Raw genomic sequence first — 18,286 nt, forward strand, 5'->3', positions numbered from 1 at the left:
TGTCTGTCTTCTTCTGCTGTTCCCTTTAGTGTTTACTTCCTGTCTGTCTTCTTCTGCTGTTCCCTTTAGTGTTTACTTCCTGTCTGTCTTCTTCTGCTGTTCCCTTTAGTGTTTACTTCCTGTCTGTCTTCTTCTGCTGTTCCCTTTAGTGTTTACTTCCTGTTTGTCGGTTTAATTACTTTTTTTTGCGCTTACTGAGATAAAAGAGGAGGATTTAAAAGCAGTAATGTTATATGTGATTCAACTTGTAACACTTGTTCAAACTGCTTATTATTATTAAAAACATGAATTAAAAACAAAGTAAGCTTCTTCAAAAGATGTGCACACCCACACACACACACACACACACACACACACACACACACACACGCACACACACACAAGCTTCTAGAAAAAGAGGTACATCAAAGACACTAAAATAGTTGAGTTTTATATATTAAATATTGTGTAAATGATTACGATCCCACAAAATGAAATATGCATTTAAAAAATGAAATGGTTTTATTCACGGGAGAACGCTGAAGTTTTATCATTTCTCTTAAACATATTTTTTAGAAGTTTGTTTTCCCGGTTTATTTATTTGTTGATTTACATATTTAATAATTTACTTTTTTTAAATAATTAATAGAAGTTTATTTTAAATGTGTAGATTTTGTATAATTGAAAACGTACTTTAAGCTCCATTTCTTGATTGTAAAATACCTTAAACTTAATAAATTATTTTATAAAGATGATATTATAATAACTTTCAGTCAGTCTGGAGACGGCTGACTTTATTCTCAGTCATCCTTTCACATTTTATTTCTACATTTTGGAATTTTATTTAAAAAAAAGTGTTTTAACTAAAGATTTAAAGCTTTAAAAAAATATTTAATAAAGTTTGTCACACTTTGAAAATAAATCAGAATAAGTCCTTTGATTTGAAAATAATCATAATAATATTTCCTCACATTTAAGACACTTGAAAAATGACAAACTATTTTTTAATGATTAAATATTAGCAGCTTCATTTTATTGTATAAAAGGTTTCCGATTAAAATCTTCTGCAATAAACAACGTATGATCCTATTTTCTAAAGGGTTTGAAAACAGAAGCAACAGGAAGTTAGAGCTACAAAAATAAGACTCACGTTGAAAAAAACTCCAGTAAATAAACTTTAACGTCTTTATTGTTGCAGCCGCAGCAAGATGGTGGAGGTTGAACCTGTAGGAAGTTGTAGGAAGTTGTACTTCCAAATATGGTCAGAAGAGAGCGCGCCCAAAACGCTGACGCAAGGATATTTAAAGAGACTTGGAGGTTTACAGAGAGAACAGACAATATGGCGCACCGAGTACAGGTAATTAACGTCTTGTGGTTTTAGATATAATTACCTACTATCAGGGGCGGATCTACGGGGGGGGGGGGGCAAGGGGGGTGCAGCTGCCCCCCCTTGCCCCCACACTGTAGAGCCTTGTCCCCCCAGCTGCCCCCCTAGCTTTTGTGTCCCTAAAACTGAACTTGTAGAAACAAACCTACACTATGTCCACAAGATTCTCAATCAACGAAACAAGCAGTTCATTCATTAAAAGTGAATAATTTTAAATATAATTTTAGTCCCGTTAAAAACGCAGCTACGGCCCTGCATTAAACTGCAGAGCGGCGTTCCCTCTCCTCTCTCTGTGAGCCGCGGCTCACAGAGAGAGGAGAGGGAACGAGCTGTACCCGCGTCTGAAGGTGGATCAGCTTCCCCTGGGAGCATTTCCCCTTCCACTAGTTTTATTTTTACTAAAGACGAGAGTTTGAAACAAAATATTAATAAAACGCTGCCGTTTGAATCGATAGCGTTTAACATACGGGCGCTGTTTGGGACGTTACGTTACAAAATACTACACAGACAGCGCTAGCTGGGAGATCGGTCACTTTGCTAAACTATGCGGTACTATTAAATCCACGTAAATTACACATCACAGCCATGAGGCCAGATCAATGAAACCAGGATACATCCTTTACGTCAAACTGGGTCTGAACACAGCTGCCTGTGTGCGCTTGATAAATACTTTCTGATGTTATATTTATGATATGCTACTTATCAGCTACATGGCCCTAACGTGTGAAGTTAGACACGCATCTGTACCAGAGCTTTTCACACGTAGACTCTTGCAGGCCAGAGGAGATGAAGAGACCAGGAGGGTCAGAGCAGGAGGAAGAGGAGGAGATGAAGAGACCAGGAGGGTCAGAGCAGGAGGAAGAGGAGGAGATGAAGAGACCAGGAGGGTCAGAGCAGGAGGAAGAGGAGGAGATGAAGAGACCAGGAGGGTCAGAGCAGGAGGAAGAGGAGGAGATGAAGACATTAGTGAGGAAGAAGACATGTATGTGAGGAATGCAGATGAAGTGTCAGAAAGAGGGCCAGAGGCAGGGGTCAGGAGGCAGAGGAGACTCCAGCTGGACCACATGCTATGTTCTTATTCTCCTCACATATTCCATCACAGCAGAACAATCTAGCAGCTCTTAGTATTGACACATATTGAAATGTGTTGCTGCACAGCTCACCTTCAGCTTTCTGAAGAGATGGGTGATGTCATTTGTGTACTTCATTATAACTAAGTACTTTGACTGTACTTACAGTAAACACAGTTCTAGGGTGAAGTGGGCTGAAGATTGGAAGGTTGTGAGTTCAAATCCCGCCTGGAACACCACCACTAGTGTGCCCTTGAGTAAGGCACTTAGCCTTCAGTTACTCCAGGGAGAATGTCCCTGTAATCGGTCATTGTAAGTCGCTTTGGATAAAAGCGTCAGCTAAATGAAAAGTAATGAGTATTTTCTGCTGTTTTATACTATATTTTTGTTTGTTTGTCTGAACACCTGGTTTCTCTTGTGCATTAAGAACACTTGTTTAAGGGCATGATTTAACAATAAATAGGTTATATATACAGTATAAAATACCACGTACTGTCCGCCCTCCCATGCCACCCTGGCATGACCTCTTGCCCCCCCTTTGCCACCCCATGTAAAATGTTCTAGAACCGCCACTGCCTACTATTTAGGTTCTCGGCTGATTGTCGATGTGGCTGTTTAGCGCAGTGTAATTGTGTTTATTTTGCTAATTTGTATTTTAAATATTCAATTTCAAGGAATGGAATATATATATGTATATATGTTCAGTTAGCATGTATGCTAACTGAACATGCTCAGTTAGCATGTATGCTAACTGAGCATGTTCAGTTAGCATACATGCTAACTGAACGAGCATGTCAAGCTAAGAGCTAAGATATATGTATATCTTAGCTTGACTGATGGAACAATGCATGTACTGTAATTTTTATAAGCATCTGATTTTGTGTAAGTTTTAAATATTAATTGAAGGTGTCTTTCACATTTGAATGTTTATTTATTTAAAACATGTATTAGTTGCTATACTGTCGACATGTACATATGTATAATTATATTATTCTTTTAAGTGTGGTTTAAAGTGAAATGATATAAAGTTATCGGGTTGAGCCAAGTAACCCAGGTGGATGCAATCAGGTAATTAGGACAGAGCCTCTGTCTTTAGATGGGGTTTGTGGCCATGCTGTAGGCCTGACGTTTAAAATAAATGATCAAATCTTATCTGTTAAGATTAATGTTTTATTTAAAAGGTATTTATTTATTTGTTTAAGGAGGGACCCCAGAGCCAAGGGCAGGCCGAGCAGACCGCTTCCTCCCGCCGCAGGCAGGATCAAACTCTCGGTCCGGCAGCTTCCCCGGTGATGGGCTCCGTGTAACAAGTCCCCTCAGTCTGTGCAGGGGCGGGGCGGGCCGTGCCCAGGCACTCCCCGTTCTGCCCTATCTGCAACACGGTGATGCTGCTGTCATCGCTCGCCTCTCCTCCGGTGGTGCCCTCGGCTCCCTCCGCCGACACACTGCCCAGCACACTGGAGATCACTATCCCGTCGGGGGTCGCCAGTCTCTGGCACTGTTAGTTTGGGGGTCGCGGGCTGAAAAGTTTGGGAACCCCTGCTCTAAGGAATACATAGAGAAACAGCTGATTTTGACACACACACAAACACCACCCCACCCCCCCAGTTCTGTTATGGTCTTTTTTTGATTATTTATTTTCAATAAATGTTCATTGAGTGTCAGTGTCTTATTTTATATTCATCACAGTGAATGCAGAGCTTGCCGGACCATATACTGTAGTTGAAAGTACACAATGAAACACTGGCTTGCTTGTATCAAATCAATACATCCCATACATCCTTGGAACGGGAAGAATCTCAGCTACAACACTAACTAAAGCATTTCCATCTCCAGTAAACAAAGCCTACATGGCAAGCATTTCTATAGTAATGTACAGTAAACACTATCTTTGACTTATTGCAAAATTATAACATGAAATTCACCCCTGGTGTCATTCTATCTGCCACCCCTTGATTCTACTTGCTTTGACTGTTCAAATTAGATGTGAATCATCAAAATTGGATAAGGGGTTCCAGAGATATCACTGTGCAAAACACATCGGCCAATTTTGACCGAAAATAGATTGGGTATAGTATAGTATGACCGAACACAAGAGAAGGGTTACCTTGTGCGTTGAAAACCATTTTTAGGTCATTGCAAATAGCACTTGTTATACAGAAGATGTTGTAATAATAATAATAATAATAATAAATGGAATTTATAAAGCGCCTTTCAAGGGACCCAAGGTCGCTGTACATGGTGGACAGACAAAACAAAACAGACAAAGAGGAGCAAACAAAACAAAAATAAAATAAAGTAGGCCGGGGGACCAGGAAAGGACTAGGATCCGAAGGCCAGGGTGAACAGGTGCGTTTTCAGTGCGGATTTGAAGATGTCCAGTGAGGCAGCGTTCCGGATCTCAGCAGGAAGTGCATTCCAGAGGGTGGGGGCCGCAACACTGAACGCCCTGTCACCCACAGTACGAAGGCGTGAGCGGGGGATGGAGAGCAGGCCCGTGTCTGAGGACCGCAGACTCCGAGAGGGGGTGTAGGGATGTAGGAGGTCTGTTAGGTACTGGGGGGCGAGGGTATGGAGGGACTTGTACGTGAGGAGGAGTGTTTTGTAGTGAATCCGGGACTTGACCGGCAGCCAGTGGAGGTGGATGAGGGTGGGGGTGATGTGTTGCCATGGCTTAGTGTGGATGAGAAGCCTGGCGGCAGAGTTCTGGACATATTGGAGTCTTGCCAATCCCGATAAAATAACTCCCTGTTGTAAATACAACCTAATTTGAGTGTATTGCCTTTTCTTTGGCCGGCTCATCACAGCTACAGGTTGTCCTCATATACCGCCCCCCAAAGCCTCTGCCATCTTCATGTCTGAGTTCGCTGAGCTGCTCACCTCTGTCTGCTCCAGATCTCCATCCACACTACTGCTTGGTGACTTTAACATCCATGTCGCGACTCCAGTACATGCGCCTTTGCCTCCGAATTTCTCTCACTACTCGACTGCTTCAACATCACACAGCATGTCCAAGGTCCCACCCACACCAAAGGTCACACGCTGGACCTAGTGTGCTCTATAGGCACCCCTCCCTCCCATCTCCAGTGCCTGGACCTAGCTGTTGCGGACCACCAAGGCAAGGCAAGGCAAGGCAATTTGATTTATATAGCACTTTTCAGCACGTGGCGATTCAAAGTGCTTTAGACATTAAAAGCAAAAGACATTTAAGAACAAATACAATGCCATACTCTTTACTGTTCCTGTCCTCCTGCCCACTCAGCGTGCAAAACGCACCATCACATTCAGGAACACCAAAACACTGAGTGCACCAGCCCTGATCAGCACGATAGCAGCCCACCTAGCCTCCATTCCCCTTACCACCACAGTGGACGGCCTGGTTGCTCGCTACAACTCAGCTCTATCCCTCAGCCTTGACTCTCTAGCCCCCCTCAAAACCCGGACTGTCTCCTTCACCCGTTCGGCCCCTTGGTTCACCACTGAACTCCGTGCCCTGAAGGCTTCTGGTCGTCGGCTAGAGAGACTCAAAAAAAGAACTGGCCTCACCGTCCACCGCGAAGCCTACCAGGACCATGTAAAGGCCTACAAAGAAGCCCTCTCCCTGGCTAGGTCTGCTTACTATTCCACCCTCATTGGCCTCCAACAATCCCAACTGAGAATGCTGTTCTCAACCATAAACCGGCTTCTCCGCCCCCTTGACCCCCCCCATCCTCCAGGTGCTCTCGATCTCTGCTCGAAGTTTCTGGATTTCTTCCAGGCCAAAGTCGAGTCCATCCACCAGCAGCTTCTGGTGCCTGGCCCCCCCCCCACTCCAACCTCACCCCAGCTGCAAGGTACTACTTGTCCACCTAGGTGTTGCCTCTCCACCTTCTCCCCAGTGGATGCCATCCAAATTGCCAAGCTGGTCACTAAGGCCAAGACATCGACCTGCTCTCTCGACCCCATGCCCACAGCCTTGGTCAAGGCAGCTCTATCCACCATCTGCCCCATCATTGTTGACATTGTGAACCTGTCCCTGTCTTCTGGCACAGTCCCACCCTGCCTCAAAACTGCCTCTGTCTCTCCAATCCTGAAGAAGCCTGGCTTGGACCCGGAGGACCTCAACAACCACCGGCCGATCTCAAACCTCCCATTCCTGAGCAAGATCTTGGAAAGAGCAGTTGCCGCACAACTGTAACACCACATGTTATTTCATGAGCTCTACGAACCCCTCCAGTCTGGCTTCAGACCCCATCACAGTACTGAGACTGCGCTCATTAAAATCACAAACGACCTCCTCATCGCATCTGATTCTGGCCTCATCAGTATTCTCATCCTCCTGGACCTCTCCGCAGCCTTTGACACAATATCCCACAGCATCCTCCTCAGCCGCCTGTCAGACTACCTTGGCCTCAGTCACACAGCTCTTGCCTGGTTCGAGTCCTACCTCTCTAACAGGACACACTTCGTCACCATCAGTAACTGCAGCTCCCCTCCGGCCCCAGTTAACCAAGGTGTACCACAAGGCTCTGTGCTTGGACCCCTCCTATTCACCATCTACATGCTCCCACTTGGTCAAATCATCCGCCAACATGGTCTCAGCTTCCACTCGTATGCCGATGACACACAGCTCTATTTCTGCACCAAACCGTCCACACAGCTCCCACCTCTTTCCCTTGTCAACTGCCTCCAGGACATCAAAAACTGGATGTCATCAAACCTGCTAAAAATAAACAGCAACAAAACTGAGCTCATCATTGTGGCTCCCAAGGCGCAGCTCCAGAAGGTTGGTGACCTGCTTCTCACCATTGACGGCTGCTCCATCTCCCCGTCCACTGAAGTCCGCAACCTGGGAGTCATCCTGGACTCCACCCTCTCCTTCCAGGCGCATATCAAATCCCTAACCAAATCCGCCTTCTACTATCTCAAAAACATTGCCAGACTCCGCCCCTCACTCTCTGACTCTGTGGCAGAAACACTCATACACACTTTCATCACATCCCGTCTGGACTACTGCAATGGAGTCCTGTCCGGGGTTCCCAGCAAAACCCTGGCAAGACTCCAATATGTCCAGAACTCTGCCGCCAGGCTTCTCATCCGCACTAAGCCATGGCAACACATCACCCCCACCCTCATCCACCTCCACTGGCTGCCGGTCAAGTCCCGGATTCACTACAAAACACTCCTCACGTACAAGTCCCTCCATACCCTCGCCCCCCAGTACCTAACAGACCTCCTACATCCCTACACCCCCTCTCGGAGTCTGCGGTCCTCAGACACGGGCCTGCTCTCCATCCCCCGCTCACGCCTTCGTACTGTGGGTGACAGGGCGTTCAGTGTTGCGGCCCCCACCCTCTGGAATGCACTTCCTGCTGAGATCCGGAACGCTGCCTCACTGGACATCTTCAAATCCGCACTGAAAACGCACCTGTTCACCCTGGCCTTCGGATCCTAGTCCTTTCCTGGTCCCCCGGCCTACTTTATTTTTGTTTTGTTTTGTTTGCTCCTCTTTGTCTGTTTTGTTTTGTCTGTTCACCATGTACAGCGACCTTGGGTCCCTTGAAAGGCGCTTTATAAATTCCATTTATTATTATTATTATTATTATTATTACAACATCTTCTGTATAACAAGTGCTATTTGCAATGACCTAAAAATGGTTTTCAACGCACAAGGTAACCCTTCTCTTGCGTTCGGTCATACTATACTATACCCAATCTATTTTCGGTCAAAATTGTCAAAACTGTGGATAACAGCCAGCCCACCACCCCGACCCAGGGAGCGGGGCTTCTGCAGGTAAACATAGCCTGGGGGTGTGGCTTGGTTTAAGGTGAAAAAGTCTTGTTGATTTTGCCAAGTCTCCGTTAGGTAAACAAAGTCAGTTTTCCTGTCAGTGATGATGTCATGAATGAGTGGTGCTTTATTATTGAGGGAACGGGTATTCAGCAGCATGAATGTGGGGGTGTTGCTACTGGAAGCTGGCGGTGTGAGCAGAATGACACTGTCAACACAGACCAGGGCCTTCAGATTGCCAATGCACATGCGAGGTTTGTTGTGATGACGTAGCGAGCCAGGGACGGTGCGCGCGCAGGACTAGCTGGAGAGAGGCTCGGACCCAGCGACAACAAACCTACGCCGAGAGCCTCTATGGATGTACTGGGGTCTGCTACGTAACAGCCCAAGCTTGTTGATGACTGCTAAGCATAGAGGTTGCATTATACAACTATTGAGAGTAACCAATTGTGCGGTGGAGTATTTCAGCATCGTAGAGCCGGTGGTATGCTAGCACGATGCTACGTTAGCTGAGAGCCAGCTGGGAGAAGATGGTCCCAACCAGGAGGCTAGCCACTCCGGGATGGTTAGAATGTGTCCTGGAACAGAAACTCTCAGCATGGACAGCAGTGGGGAGACGGGTAATCCAGATATGTTCTGTGGAGGGTAGCCGAGGACCCAGCCGAAGAGATGCAGCGGAGCTAGCCAGCGAGGCTAACTGCACCGGCGGGCAGCCGTGGGTTTATCGAGCACTCGGTTTTGATGATGGCACAGGGTAGAGTCGGCAATGAGTGATCCAAAGTCGGCGACGGGTAGTCCAGAGTCGGGGCAGGCAGGGAAGGCAGGACAGAGCAATCCGTCGGGAGACGACAGGAAAACAGAGACTACCAAGCATGAAGCCGGAGTAGCTGCTACAGCTAACTGCTACAGCTAGCTACAGGAGCTGGTTTAACAGCTGCTGCATACAGGTAAGAGATCAGGGGAATAGGGTGTAAAGACGTGTTCACATAAAACATAAGGATATGAGATACTGAAGTAAAAAGATATGATTCTACACTGTAATGAAGTAAACATGTATTATTTTGAATTGTATTTTAGTGAACATGTATTGTTTGAACTGTTTTAGGTAATAACAAACGGGTTTTGATAAATCACTTAGAATAGGAATGTTATTCTCACTTTTAAACTCACTGACTTAGAGATTCTGTGTTTCACACACCAACATCGCTCCTTATCACCCCTAAGAGCCAGATGTTGTTTTTAAGTCATTAAAGACATCGTTAAATAGGTGGAGAAAAGTTTAAATGTCTGAAAAGGGATACTTTATGTGGGAGGCCCCCATGGGAAGGGAATGTGGGGTAGATAGGGTGGAGATAAACGTTGACTTTTGACCTGGTGTAACTTAGGATCTCACGTGCTGGTCAGACCTCTGATTGAACCCGGCCAGAAGCGAATCCAGCCAGTCAGGACACTTGGGGGAGGTGGTCAGCTTACACAGCTCCTCCTCACGGACTCTCTGATTCGCTTGGGAGGAAAATGGGAAGGAAGAGTCGACTGATCTCCGCCCCAAAAATAGATATGAATACTGATGTTTTTGAGTGTAAAAATGCTTTTTGGTTTGGTGAGTTGGTTGGTCCGGACATCTGTGTCCGCATCGCATCACAAACCTGAAGTCCGGAGTACTCGAGTACTCTGTATAACTTGTATATGTGTTTGGTTTCCTACCAGTAAACTCAGATAATTGTTATAACTTTTGATTCCGGTGTTTTCAATTCCTTTCTTTATTTTAATAGAGATTTCAGCATCATCCAACGAACGGCGCGTAGCAGAGGTGTTCTGCTCCAACAATACACAGCTGGGTAAGAGGCCGACAGTTAGAGCCGGCAAAAGAACGACAAACAAATAAAACACTACTAGGTGCAGCCGGAGAAGCGGCGAACAGTCTGCGCCAGCGTCCTCTCTCAACCTGCGAGTGTTGTAGGAATTATTTTATAAGATACAAATATTGTCATTCAGCAAACCTACTGTAATTGTTAGTCTTATATTCATATTTCACATGTTATTTCGTTTTTATTTGTGCTTTTGTCGTTTTGAAGGAAATTAAAATACTGTATTGAGTTGGTGTCTTCCGTTTTGGAAGCCTTGTATATCTTATTGGTCTTGTTAGAAATACCCCATGGTGAAACTGTGTTCTAGCAGCAGTTAAAGAAGCTTAGTTTGCTGTCTTACCCCTCGATTCCACCGGGTCCGTCTGCGTCGCGTCACGGCTGCGCCGCGGTTTTGGTCCGGCCTCCTCCGGCGTCATACCCTACCGGGCGCGTTTCAGAAGCAATTCAGAAGCGGAGCGTCTTGCCTGCCGGCTCGCAGTTTTTGTTGATTTGGGCATATTTCCTGGACAGGCTACTTTGTACAGACAAAGTTAATAATAACTGTAATATTCCAGTTATAAACGACATGAATCAAAGATGTGTTGCTATATTTTAGTGGTAAAAAAATTCATTCATCATCATAATTATTCTATATATATAATTTACACAGTGCCTGTAAACCGGAGGAGAACGCTGGCATTTATCCTCCTACTTGAAAGACTACGGAGGGATAGGGTCTGCAAAATTAGTTTATTTTGGGGATGGGCGGATGCTCTGACCGGTCCACTTCCTGCCCGTCGCGTCGAAAAATAGACTTCGATCCTATTTTGAGCGAAGCCCAGCGGCGAGACGCTTCTGAGCCGTAACGCGGCGCGTCTGGTGGAATAGCACCCATTGACTAGAGTGGCCGCGATCTTTGCGAACGCCGCCGCGCAGTCGTAACGCGACGCGGCCGTAACGCGGCCGTAACACGACGCAGACGGACCCGGTGGAATCTAGGGGTTAGGCTGCTACATGTATTAAGATAGTTTGCTCTATCACAATTTACACACAAAACCTAAATGTTCATCTGTTTATTGTTCTTCTTGCCTTTATATTCAAGCATGTTGATTGTATATTGGCTATATCTTGACATTATGTTCATTTTATCGTACTTGCCATACATTTATTTTAATTGATGTAAATGTAACTTTTCTCTTTACATATTCAAAACACAAAATCCTCTCATCACTTAATCCTAGTAGCACATGGTATATATTGTACGACTTTGTAATTTTTGAATGTTGATATGTATTCGCTCATAGCCTACTGTGCCTTTCACGCAGACAATACAAGTGAATTTTGAAATGACAAATAGGTTTATGTTTCAAGTTTATTTGCATTCAAAACGTGTTTTTAAACCCTTCTGTTCAAAGTTGATATTTTGTTTCTTAAAAGATTAAATCTTTAAAAACATGCTGTTTGCCATTTTTAAAGTTTGATGGAAGAAATAAAAATATAGGTCACTGACGTGGAGCTTTAGGCCTGCAATGCTTTAACAAAAATGTTTGAGTTGTTTCAGTTTTGAAGAGTGAATATGGATGTTAAATTCACAATTTAGTCTGAATCATCTTAAACAAGAACAGGATCTTGAGCCATGATGCCTGTTTTTAAAGTACAGAAACATTCAGAATGCATGACGATTCCTGCAAAGGTTTTGTAACGGTCCCCTAGTACTCTTAATTTATAAAGTAATAATAATAAATGTGAATGATTGAGCTCATAATTTCGTTTAAAAAAAAGGTCAATGATGATCATTGTGAAGTGGTGTCCAGCCCATATCAATAACAGACCAAACTACGGGCTAATGTGAGATTCAGAAATTAGTTTGAATCATGTTTTCATGTTATAGTAGGCTTACCTTACATGAACCTGTTTGAAACCTTAATGACCCCATGATGTGATTATTTATATCTTAAAACCTTTAACAATTATATTTAGATGTTCATAAATATTTACATTTATGTATAAATACATGTGTAGCAGTTAGACAAACATCATTTACAGATAGTGGGAATGCTGATACAGCACTCCCACTACTTGTTATTCTACGCACAAATTCTTTAGTATTATTTTTCCGCCGGGTTATTTTGCACCTCTTCTCCTCCCACATTCCACATCGCAGAAACTCCGTTCAAATATCAAAACGTTCAGCTCGGTCGGGAATCAATGGCTATTACTTTTCTCATTCATAACTTTCATAATTCCAGAGATACATCCCATAATTCATCAAATGTTTAACATTGAAGTCAATGGAGAAATTCTTCAGACTTGAAAAATCTTCATGCGACTTCAACTACTAACTGTTCATTCATACTTTCACTCAGAAACCTCATTCCAACTTTAAAATGTTACACAACTTTCTGACATTATTCGTGATAAACAACTTTTAAATCTGATTCATACTTTTAGAGATATTAAACATTGTTCAGACCTTGGTAAAGAGGCCTTCTTCAGATTTTAACATTAGTGTGTATTGAGCAGCTCGTTAAGGTGTGTGATCTCAAAGCTAGAGTGGAGGAACAGCTTTGCCTTCATATTCTTTTTTAAACCTGCCATAATTCCCAAACCCTACATTCCTGAGACATCATTTGTCATGACAAACGTAGGAAAACATCTCTTACAGTAGCTTGAAAAATGGAAAAAAAGTAAGCAAAATAATTAAACAAAATGCCTCTTGAGGGCATGAAGTGACAAAAACTTTCAACATGTCTCCATTAAAGCCAATTGTAAATTCAAGCTGATCTTTCCTCACAGCAGCAGCCGCACACCTTTAGTTAATCTGCCAAAAAGGCCACATTATTAACCCGAAAGTACACAAAAAGCACACTTCAAATGCTCAACTTCCTTCAGATGCTTCACGCTTTGAAATGTCACCGATACCTGTTACGGTTCTTCAACAAAACGTTCACATGTAAGAGGTTTATCTCTCATTCAGAACAATGGAAACCTTTGATCTCTGGACACCTCGTTAGCTCAACTATAAACACCTGTGTCATGGAACACGATGATGTCATCACTCCAACTGACATGCTCAGAGCAGCAGACTTCAGATAATGGTTAACTCAGCTCTACATCAAATCTGATGTAACGTAATGTGGTGTTACTATGGCAACGCATCCCTCGCCATAAAACAGCAGCAGACTTCAGATAATGGTTAACTCAGCTCTACATCAAATCTGATGTTACGTAATGTGGTGTTACTATGGCAACGCATCCCTCGCCATAAAACAGCAGCAGACTTCAGATAATGGTTAACGGTCCTGCCCTCAACAGCTCTACGTCAATTACGGGGTGTCTTCATATGACGTTTCCATGGAACTGCATCCCTCGCCATGAAACACGATGTCGCTGTAACTCCAATGGACACGGTCCGATCGTCCCCCAATCTTCACCTGTATATCACCACTCCATGCCTCAACAGCTCTATGCAGTGGCGTTTTTATATGTACAAAAGTGGTGGGGCACAAAAAACTTAGATGTCTATATATAAGCTTCTGCAGTGACGTGCAGTGAGGTTCATGGCTGGTGAGGCACTGGCACTGACTCTTCAGGTTTACAAATATTATATTTTGACCTAAACCAAAATATAATATTATTTTCAAAAGCTTTTTTTGTCTGATGCTTCGATTAATTTTAAACAGACAGTTCAACAAAAGGATACCCAAAAAATGTCCTTTTATCATTTAAATATTGAATTGTTCTCTCTTAGTAAGATCCCATTTTCAATAAAATGGCGGTCTTACCTTGACTTGAAGATGAAGTCCATTTGCCTATCCTTCTGGACAAACATTTCTATTACTTTTTTGTAAAAGTCCTCCTTATGTTCTTGTAGTTTCAAAAGTCTATCATAAATCTAATCCATAGATTTATGATAAAAAAATTATATAAGTAGGGTAGACATGTGGATGTTATCCGGCCAATCAAAACGTGCATTTATCTAACAGGTACGTTTCCCACAGATCTTATTTCGAGCTATTTTCTAAAATCCTCTGGAGAAATCTCATTGCTTTTTTGTGCTTACTTCCTGGTTTTAGGACGCGCCACTGCAGCTCTCTCGTCTCCTCTTCACACACACCACACTTTTCGCGGCACACGTACTTACAGCCAATCAGCTCTGAATGATTTGAGATGACGTATGGTGGGGATGGTAGCTCCGTGCCCCTCTGGTCATTATTTTTTTGCCACACACATTTCATTACAAAATACTCTGAGCATGCGCAGTGTAGTTTTTACAGTCACCGTTCACTTCACAGTGAGAGGAAGGGGCATAATCAGGTTTTGTCCCACATGGCTCTAAACAGCTCAATAGGCACACACTGTGACTGTAGACACACTAATTAGAAGAACACAGACTAAAACAGCAATGTACAGACGAATCAGATGATTAAACATGATCTTAAAATATATTTTATATATTTTTTTATTTATTTTTTTGCATTTTTGTAATCATTATTTGTAATACTTTCTGCTGACACTAGGTGGGGCTGTGCCCCACCTGCCCCTAATGACCAGTCGCCACTGGCTCTATGTCAATTCTGACATCTCACCATATGCCGATTCCATGGAAACGCATCCCTCGCCAAAAAACACGATGTCGTAACACCTATGAAAAGGGTCAAAACGGCACCAGACTTCAGATAATGGTTGATGGTCCAGCCCTCAACATGTCTATGTGCCAATAGTTTCCTCAAAAGCTGTTGCCAGGGCAACGCATCCCTCACAATAAAACACGATATTGCTATAACTCCTATGAACATTTTCAAAAAGTGCTCAAACTTCACGTGTGCTAACAGTCCAGCCGTGAAGACATCTACGGGACAGTTTTGAGATTTCTTCAAATGCCGTTGCCATGGCAACATAATGCTCGCCATGAAACACGGTTTTCTCATAATTTCTAGGTTATTAATTTATTTGCTTAATAGTTGCTTAAAATGCTACAACAACATTTGCAATTTGTTTTTAATCTGCCATGTACGGTATCAATGTCTCTCAGCCACCGTAGAAGCTGTTAAACACATGCTAAGGTGAAGCTAATAGCTAAGGACCCCCGAACCCAGAGTGAGCCGCCGCCGACTCCGAAGCGGCACAAATTAGAATTTGGAGGACCGGTAACCAAAGCAGAGATGGACAGGCTTGTAGCATCCTTCATAGTAGAGGTAATGTTGCCCATTTGCACAGTGGAATCACCATCGCATCGTTCAGAGATATACTGCGCAAAATACAGATAGCAGGAGACAGAGGACAGCCATGGTCAGAGCTATCTGGATCAGTCTTATGGGACAATGGAAACTGAACTAAAGAGAACATTTGAAACTTTAGCAGTCTGCGTGATCTGCCTGTAGGGAGGGGCGGGCCGGCCCTGCGAGTAAAGTAACGAGTAAAGTAACGAGTAAAGTAACGAGTAAAGTAACGAGTAAAGTAACGAGTTACTTTATGTAGAGAGTAACGAAGTAGTGTAATATATTACTTTTTTTTAGTAACGACCCCATCTCTGATGTTGTGTACCGTCTTGCTGCGGCTGCAGTTGGGTGATATTGGCTGTTTTGGTTTCCTGATTCATAGTCAAACGATGTGCTTTGCGTCCGGTGTGAACGCAGCATTACAAACAAAAACCTGGAAAGAGAGATAGAGGTTGGATCATATTTGACTTCATATTGAGAAACATATCACAGTTTTGCACAAATAAAACAAGATTGAATGTTTTGGAAACCGAGTGAAAATATATTTTTATTTTCTAGTGTTCATGTTTTCAGGCCAAAACCTAAATAAATTAAACTTTCAACTGCTAGAACTACATTTCCCAGAAAGCACCATGTCCTATAAAGAGAAGACGACCCCCGGTGAAGAAGAGAATACATCCACATTTAATAAAAATGGTAAATAAACCTTTTTATTACTATTTTGAGGAGATTCTCTTGTGAAACCCTTTGAGTGTTAAAGGGTTTTTATATTGGAGATATTTAAAATGACGTCTCTAAGGCACAGGATGAGAAAAATGCATCTTTACTAGAAAGTGTGTGTACCCTGATTGCACCGCGTAGTGCGTTTCGAGGCCGGAATCCACATTTTAGCATCAGAATTTTCAACAGGAACTTTATTTATTTATATTAAATATGACAAGAAAAAAGCATTTGTCATCAGCTGTACAATACCATTTTAATTTAAATAAGAACCAGTGTGCTCAGGAAGAAGCATAAAAAAAAACAAGCACAGATCACAGAAAGCAAGCCCGTGAAGTGGAGGTGTAACGACACGTTCATTACTAATTCACTGGTTTTTGGTTCAGATGCTTTGGTCACTTTTGCAGCTGTACAGATGGAGCCTCTTATTTTGGACCCAGCATACAGCTTCCTGCCGACTGCCAGCCAGTTGCCAGCCAGTTGCCTGCCAAAGACCAGTATTCAGGAATGTTAGGCCCTCCCACTATTCTCCAATTTCAGGGTTTAACCAGGAGATGGCGCTATATATTAAATAACTAAGACTTAGTTTTTCACAATAGAAAATGCAGATATTATATAAAAAACTAAAGTTAAAATCTTGTTTTTAATGCCCCAAGAGCAATAACATCTTGTCACAAGCTTTTTGGAAGAAAAAGACTGACTCAAGAGACCTGTAGTTGACTAATTACAGGCCTCAATAAAGTTCTGCCATTGGTTGTGAAAAACAACGGTGGACATAGTGGAAAGTGAAATTGACATTGTCGAATTTAATAAAAATACAAAATAATGTATCTGTGTACGTGTTTTACTATGTGATCTGCACTTATCAAACATCTAATTAAGGCGAGACACCCCAGGTGAATAGGGTATTTTTAACTTAAAGATATCAGCTAAATATTTCTCCAGTTAAATACGTACAATAAGGCAATTGTTTTTTGTATTACAAGTTTTCTGAAATAGCATGTTTAAATATCCAAATGAACCATTATCTCATGAAATATGCGCATATTTTAACACATTTCAGGAACCGAAATCTGAACTTTGGATAAAGCCAGGATCAAAATTATTGTTTCATTTTGTAGTCATATTAGTATCTAAGGCTTTTACAGAAGGGATTTTGGATATCTCTTTGTATCACTCCATAAATCAGAAAATACTGTCAACAGCCCTAAAATATCAATTTTCACCATGTTTTTAGGTATAAAATGTTATATAATTCAGGCTATGAATTATATATGACCAAACCCTTCTGTAAAAGCCTTCATAATATTGATAGGAATATAACTGGAAGGTTTGGTGTATGTAACTGCTGAGTGATTCTACAATTTAGGGTACATTCCATGTCCATTGATGTCCATTGATGATAATTATAATTATTCTAACTATTTTCTTCAAAAATATCATATTTTGCCTATTATTGGAAAGCATGTTATAATATCACACAAACATTATGTGCATCCTATGCTTTATTTAGCTTGAAATGTGTCATGATGTTCTTAAATTGTCAGTTTTTGCTATGTCCGTTTTTCAGTTGAGGGTGTCTTGGATTCAAAATAATGATTAAAAACCATTAAAGTAAATTTAAAAAATGATTCATTTATTTCAAAAGTCTAAATACTAAAGAATAATAACATATTTTTAATTGATTTCCCCCTTTAAATAATTTAAATATCTTAATATATGAATGTCCGCAAAAGTTCTGTCAACTATGTTACTAACAGAACTTCCCCCTTTAACTCAAAAATTGTTTGTCCCAATACCATGTCACCAGCATCACATGATGCCATGTTCCTCTTTGGCAGACATTTTGAACACACTGTGGTGATTGTCCTCTACATTTTTACAATATTTTATGTATAATAGCACATGGTCAATTAATATACTCATTGACAATCAACAATGTTACGTACATTGTTATGGTTTACAATTGTTTAATGATTTTAATTCAATTATATGTGCAAATGTGATGTTAACCTGTTCAAGAAAATGACATGTGGTCATCCAGGCAAGGCCTACCATTGAAATGATGGGTCAAAATAGGGAAATTGTCAACTAGGTTACCTGTCAACTGAGTTACCCAGTACTGTAATAACTGTAGTAACTTAGTTGACAGGTAACCTAGTTGACAATTTGTACGACATGTAGACGTCATTACACATCATTATCAATGGAATTTTGCACTTCTGCCTTGAAATTAACATAGTGCTGATGGTTAATAATGTGTCCAGTCAACTATGTTATTTGCGTCAAAT

General features: G+C 42.1%; 1 protein-coding gene across 1 annotated transcript in view; it reads left to right on the plus strand.

Annotated features, from left to right (window-relative positions):
* Nucleotides 1-18,286, plus strand: part of LOC117476203 (caspase-1-like) — a 61,392-nt gene that overhangs the window by 20,333 nt on the left and 22,773 nt on the right. The window lies entirely within an intron of this gene.

This window comes from Trematomus bernacchii, unplaced genomic scaffold (genome assembly GCF_902827165.1).
Source record: "Trematomus bernacchii unplaced genomic scaffold, fTreBer1.1, whole genome shotgun sequence".
Lineage (NCBI taxonomy): Eukaryota > Metazoa > Chordata > Actinopteri > Perciformes > Nototheniidae > Trematomus > Trematomus bernacchii.